Below are 7765 nucleotides of genomic sequence, written 5' to 3' on the forward strand. Positions count from 1 at the left end.
TTGCTATTTTGAAGAATTGTATGTATGTTACTAAATCAAATGCAGCCCTTCATTAGTCATAAAGTAGCTTTTATTGTATTTAGATCTATTCTGACTTTATTCATTCACATGCATTCCATCCCAGTATTGCGGCGTCACTTCGAAGTCATGTGTTCTGGATAAACACTCACTCTTCTGGTGATGTCACACTTCCCACACTCCCCTGCCCTAAAACAACGAACGGGCTCTTACTAACCTTAGTTTTAACCTCCCTACTTCTGCTGATTCACCTGCAAAGTATCTATACAAAACAAATGTGTCTCTCCTGACTCAGAAGCTAGCTAAAAACGATCTCCTAATGTCTCTGATAACGGTTCTTCTCTTTTACCATTCCAGCAGCAGAAAGCGCTGAGCAGAAAGCAGACGCATGAGCAGATGTTTCCCGATCTTGCCTGCAGTTTCACGACCAGTGTTTCCATGGATTACCCAAATCTAAGTTACTCAGCTCTAATTCAGACGTCCCTCTTTTGTCATTTCCCAAAGTGCCTGATCCGCTGTGCACTTGTGTGAGATTAGCTCAAACACCTACAGTGGAAAACTCTATCAAATATTTATAACCCAGCGTTCACTGCCCACTACACCTATAACTGCCCTTCACTTCAGGCTTGGAAATTAGATTCTCATAGATGGAGTTTTTGTCAGGTTTTTGAGGACGTACATATAGCATTTACTGTGTAGAAGACTTTTATTTGAATTAAATTAACTAAAAATATTCTGACAGTATTACTAATAGATACATTATATATATATATATATATATATATATATATATATATATATATGTTGTTGTTATTTATTTTATTTTTATTTTTATTTTTTTGATGCTTGCTCATGCATTTGTATTACATTGGATGGTTAAATGAATGAGATTGTTTTAAATTTTAATTAAAATTTTATGTTTTATTGATCAACAGAAGATCTTATTCCTTGGAATAGAATAAAATTTGTTAAAGTATATCAAGAATAATATGGATCTGCAAAACAGAAGAATTCATTATTACAAACTAATCTTCTACCTGACATTTTAAAAACTTCAGATCATGTAATTTCTACGTCAACATATCACTTTTTTTTTTTTTTTTAAGGGTGTCAGGGACATTACTCAACGCGTCAACAGCAGTAAAAAATAAGTATAACGTCCTTTCAGGGTTGCCCAATCTCTCTTTGTAATGAGCCCTTTAGGGCTTTTGGCAGGCAATCATTCAGTCTGCTCACCTGAGCTAGTTTCTACGCCAGGTGAAGCAGATCCTGTTGAAAAGGTGTTCAAGTAGTATAGACCAGCGCAGGAGAATACCACACACACACACACACACACACACACACACACACACACACACACACACCACACACACACACTCACTCTTGGTGGGGTCCTAAACTCCCCAGAAGCAAGTAAACACAGGAAATATACCAGAGGTCAGCTTTAGTTTCCGCCATATATGTTGCATACTAATTCCATTCCTGGATTCTGATTGGTCAGCGGCTGTGTTTTTATTGGGCCCAACGTTTTTTTAATAATGCAACATTACAACTATTCCATTACGTATGTATTTCCAACTAAATTGTCTATTATTCATTCAATGAATTATAGAGTGAGCCCTACTGGCGTTATGTTTGCACATATTTTCATCTTTAATTTTGAGACCCCCTGTTCTCCGTCTAAAAGTACGCTACTCACGCGGGAATCCTGTTGATGCGATGCTATGCGTCTTCTGTGAAACCATGCGGTTTCCGACAGAAGAAGAGTATTACTTCCATCTTTTTAGTTTCTTCTGTCAGAAATTTATCATGATGTATGTGTTCATATGTCCAAGAAGTTTACGCTGTAGTGGTAGTTTGTCTAGAGCTCGCGTTGCTCCGCCAATCAGTCTGTTTTAAGATAAAAAGACAGAAAACAGACGTTTTCTCGTGCTGAGAGATGAGCGAATATTGTGTGCGAGAGAAAACATCGTGGTAACAGCGGTGATCAAGTATGCAGCGGATGATAAGCGCCTCTCTGTTTTCATTAAGCTCCATTAGATGAGAGATAGTTGAACGTTCTCCGTAGTTTCCCATTGTTGCTGTCAGGAACTATTTTGTATGGAAGAAACACTCTTTTGAACGAACTTGCTTTTAAAAATATATATATTTCAGTTTTAATATTTTCGTTGTGTTATGAAAAACTAATGCGACTCGCCGACAAGTGCTGTATTATGAATAAATCCACGATACACATTCCTGCTGCTCGGGCAGTTTTAAAACATATTCACGCGAGATTTATTCTGAAAATCGGCCTCATGTAGCATACACACATTGTACAAACGTGTTTTAACAGCCTCATATATAAGGTGTTAAGTACGTTCTGCATCTCTTAGAATGTTAAAACGATTCTTATAAGAATGTTAAAACATTTTTATATGTAAATATCCAAATTTTTCAGTGACTTGTTTGGACAATGGTAATATTTAGTAATCTTGCTATCCAGAGATTACCTTTTTTAGTTTTTTTCTGCCTTCATGCTGTCTTTATTGTCCTTTAGGTCACACACACACACACACACACACACACCATGTTGGCATTTGGCACAATGGTTTTATTATACTATTCCAAACTGCATGTACTGTTGCCCCTACACCTAAACACACCCCCTACAGAAGCTTTTGGATTAAAATGTTTTAGGTGAAATAAAATACTTCTTGAATTATGGGGACAGTGGCCAGTGTCCTCATAAGCCATCTTCAAATTGTCATGGCTGTATCATTAAACAAATTAGTTGTCCCCATATTTGATATCCCTCCCCTTTACTCAAACACACTAACTATTGCCAGCACTCTTTGGTTGTGAAACTTTGTTTAGCGCCAAGCATTTTCATATAAATCAATTCAAATACAGTTTGTAATGATGGTACAATTCTTGCGGTAACCTCTCGCTCTTCTTTGAGTATCTGTTCATAGCATAGACAGTTCTGCGAGTTTCCCTTTTCACCAAACACCATGGTGAAACTCTGACTTCCTGGAAAGAAGATTGAGTCGTGATTGCAAACAGAATACCAGTCGTATCTGATCGGCAGCCCAGATTTCCTAGAGTCACTCTATGGTGCAAAAAACAAAATCTCAGAATATGCGTAGATCATCCTCAACTCAGCTGATGCTTGTAGGTTTAAATGTTGACAAGTGGAGTGGTCATGTAAAACCAAGAGCGTTTTCAAACACAATAAAACTTAACAGAAAACATTGATTGTATTGAAAGCTTAAATCATATTAGATTAATTTCAAATGAGCTTTATTATGCATGACTGTAGAAAGCACAGTTATTAAAACTATAAATATATGTAATATAAATAATATTAGAAATAAACTACTTTTTAAGAGTATGAGTATACAGCAATAAACATGTGTTAGTTGAACAAAAGAAGATTTTACTTTAGAAAGTAAAAGTAAAATATATTTGTTTGCTTATAATGCTAATTAATTAATAATAAAAATAAAATTTTTATGTATATTTAAAATTTATAAAGAGATAAGCAACTGTTTTTCATTACAGCACAACATAAATGGAGTAAAAAGATAATATAGTAAATGGTAATAGTGGACTTTTATTTTTTAAAAACATAAAAAAGGCAAATAAATTAAATATTTGTTCATACAGTCTTTGTTTTTCATTGCAACCTTTAATGCAAACGTGCATTAAACAAAGAAACAAAATTTTTTTACTTTTTTAATAATGTATAATTTGTTCACACTTCAGTTTTATATTTGTTTTCGGTTGTTTACCTGCCTCACTCCAAATATGTCAGATGGCAATTGAAATGAAATGAATAAATCAATTTGGCAGAACCGATGCTGTTACAAGACGATAATCATGTTCCGGCTTACTTCCCAAAAAAACCATCCAAAGAGCATCTTAAGAGTTCAGGTTAGTGATCAAATTCGTTTTTGTGAGACGCTGTGGGAATTTTTTCCACTTATTGCTCCAAACAGAGTGGTCTCTGGTGACCATGGTTTCTAGGTGCATGTGAAAAAACAAACACATGCTTTTCCATCTCTTCATCGAAAGTGGGGAGGAGTCATGTTAGTTCTCCCACAGTCGAGCTGGCAGTTCCTCCTCTCTAGTGTGTGAAAGAGCCTTTTCAGCACGTCTGCCCTCTCATCTTCTCCGCTCTGTTATTGGCTCTGTCTGTTCTTCACTCACACCCTTTACGCTTTCTGCAGACCCTTCCTGCAAACCCCAACAAATTTCTTTCTACACACACTCTCTCCAGGCTCCTCAGCGCAGAGGATTTTCGTCAGAGGAAGGGTTTGACAGAATCGTTCGTTTTGATGTGAGTAACTGTCTGTTATTGTTCTAAACGGGGAGTTTTGCTCAGACCATGTGGAGTCCAAGTGTGTGAGAGTGGGAGAGAGTGTCTGGCTGTGTTCCAGCACACGGAAAGATAGTATGAGTTCTCTGAAACTTTACATGGGTTTTCAGACTTGTGCTGACGCTGCAGTCACTGTAGAAATAATTTGAAAAAATGTTTGCTGTGTGACTGTTTGTGTCCAAGAAGTCAACGCCCTGATTGAGAGGGACTTTTGACATTGCAATAGTTGCTGAAGAGAACCTAATTGATACACTGAACGTGTGTATTTACACTTGACAAAAAAACCAAAACTTACTTTTTATAAAATATAGATTGTCTGTTGCTTCGGGAGAAACTTCACACATCCGGAACCTCAAAAAGGTTCTTACTGGCACTGATGCTTCCATGAAGATCCTTTTATTAACAGAACCTTCTATTGCAATGTGCTGTCTCTATAAAGGAAAAGAGATTTTGATTCTACTCTGAGAAAATAAAATGTTATTTTAAGAACTGTTCACCTAAAGGTTTTTTGGGGAATCGAATCAAAAGGGTTCCCATAGAACTGTTGCAAGAACCCCTTTAATTAGATCGATTTTTAAAAAAAAAAATGGTGAAACAATCAGTTACAAATTAATCCACAAATAAATACATAAAATGAAAAGAAACACGCTCAATTAATATGAAATAAATGAAATAGCATTTTATTATTAAAAATTATTTTACAATTTAGGTGCTTAGTTTAAGAAAGCATTATTATTATTGTTGCTCATACTTCAAGTTAGTGGATTTTGGAACAAACCACCAACCTAATTATTATAATACAGCATGCAATTGTTGATGCCACAAATCTGTTAAAGAGTAGTGTGCTAGGTTATTACATATTTTGGAAGATGTGCTCATGATTTCACTCGCAGTACAATAAAACAAGCTAAAACAGGACATTACAATTAAATCATTTAATCTCTTTGATTTGAACACACCTATCGTGGCAAAAAGAAGGATAAAATGTGACATTATATATATATATATATATATATATATATATATATATATATATATATATATATATATATATACATATTATTTTTACTGTGCAGTGATCTTCTCCTCACAGCATACTAAAGGCTAGAAAGAGGAAACAAATTGAAAAAATGTTTTTACAATTTCAGCCTTTTAATTCTAATGTTTTATCTATCATTACTTGCTATATATTTGTCATTTTTCTGTGAATTTTACTAGTAATTTCTCTGAGAGGCAATTGTTTCACAAACTTACACCACGCTTCAGCGCACTCAAAAATTTAGCAAGAAATGTAAAAAGTACTTTTAGTATTCAGCTTGATATTGCATTCGAGAGTTTATCTCATGTTGCCTCAGCTATCGAAAGGTTTCTCGCTAATCGCCCCATGTTGCCTGGAGAGTCCTGGGCAGGGCGCCCCACGGCATGACCAGAGTAACGGAGAGACGCTGCCTGCATGCAGCAGAGTACAGCAGCTGCGATCGCTTCATGAGCGCTTCGCGAGAGGGCGCGAAACACCGTGACAGAGCATCACCACCAATGACGCCAAAGGCTTCTTCAGGCGGAATGCCTTCGCCATCCTCAGTCGCGTCGGGTCACTGTGAGACAGTGTTTGATGCTGAGATTGTCTGTGCCTGCTACGCATAAATGTAGATGTACATGATATTGAAGTCGTGCAATGAATGCGCCAAATGTACAATTTAATAAAAGTACAATTAATAAATAATTGAATAAATAAATATTAAATGGTAATTAAATATGAAGCTGATATTTGTTATAACGGTTTTAACATGATAACATAAAAACACATTTTTTGAAATTATATATATATATATATATATATATATATATATATATATATATATATATATATTGTTATGCTATTATCATATTCATCATCATATATATTAGAGTTATTTTTTTGCATTGATATCATAAAACACTGAACCTTAATCTGAATACTGAACATTTAAACACATTTTTTTTAATGATACTTTGGAATCAATATGTTAGCGAATGCTTACCTCGATCCCATTATGATCCGCTCCAAATTGTGATAGAAATTTATTAGCATTTCTTTTGACAAAGACAGCATTGTGCTCTGACTTGAGCAGTGACACAGCACAACACACTTAAAGTATTTGCCAATCGTGGGACATCTATTTTTTTCTCTTCTGTTAAATTATATTAAAAAAACGCGTAATGACTCCGAACACGCCTAAAAATAATTCCAAATGCAAAAGTCGTTTTACAGATCAGTTAAAGACGAATGTGTTTTCCGGGCAGGCATAATTTTGGGATTCGACTGCGGCCGATAAATGTCTTATCGAGAGGTGAATTTCCCTTTCCCGGAGAGCTGCTGATGAGAATGCTGCAGATGCTGGTGCTCCCCTGTTGAAACCAGTTTAACGCTGGTACCAGCCACCAGGTAATTGAACTGGAGATAAACACATGATGGGGAGGACGGGGCCCAAACTGGTTTGGTCATGCTCAAATGGGACAGCAGATATAGTTATGTCACTCAAAGCGCCTAAGCAATTCTGTTTATTTAGCTGTAAAATGCATCGCAAAATCATAGTAATAGTTTTAAGGAGAATTCGGTTCAGCTTCTGAGCCTGTTTTGTTTCAAAATAAATCCTGAGGAAGGCCAGCATGGTTCTCTAAGGGGTTTGACCTGTTTAAGAAAGTAGGGGCAGGAGAGTGTGTGTGTGTGTGTGTGTGAGGTCAGTGTTTGATGGTCGCTTCCAAACAGACAAGAGGTCAAAGGTCAGCACTACATACAGAGAAATGAACAAAAGCTCCTTTCAGTCATCTTCTCTCACCTCTCTCTCTCACACACACACACACACACACACATATTCTCTGTATAAATGCATTTGCTGCTTTCTAAATAAAAGTAGCAGCTTCTGGGCAGATTGATGGGCTGCTGTGTACACGCTTATATAGAATAAAAGATAATGCTTATGGTTTTGTCCATCTTTGATAGTTAAACAGCTGCTTATATGCTAAGGAGCCCACGTGAAAGAGCATGCACGAGTCGTTTCACTAACATGAGACGCAGAATAGCGGCATGGCAGGAACTACTGATTTCAAAAGCAGCTAACGGAGACAGATGGCTGAGCATTAAATAAGGCGTTAAAATAAAGAAAGGGGAGCAACTGGTACGCTTAATGAAAGATGATTAAAAAACCATTGTTGTCTCTTTGAAACAATGTTGACTTTTTTTGAAATGTCAATTACTATATGACCAGAAATGTGTATTGAGTAAAAAAAGAGTCATAATGATTTTATTTGCAACAGATAGAAATGGCAGCTGTTCTAAAGAAAGATCTTCTTTGCACGCTATTTGTTCCTGTCTTCTCTCACTCTGTACAAAATGCTACTGAACGC

This window comes from Puntigrus tetrazona, chromosome 5, assembly GCF_018831695.1.
Source record: "Puntigrus tetrazona isolate hp1 chromosome 5, ASM1883169v1, whole genome shotgun sequence".
Lineage (NCBI taxonomy): Eukaryota > Metazoa > Chordata > Actinopteri > Cypriniformes > Cyprinidae > Puntigrus > Puntigrus tetrazona.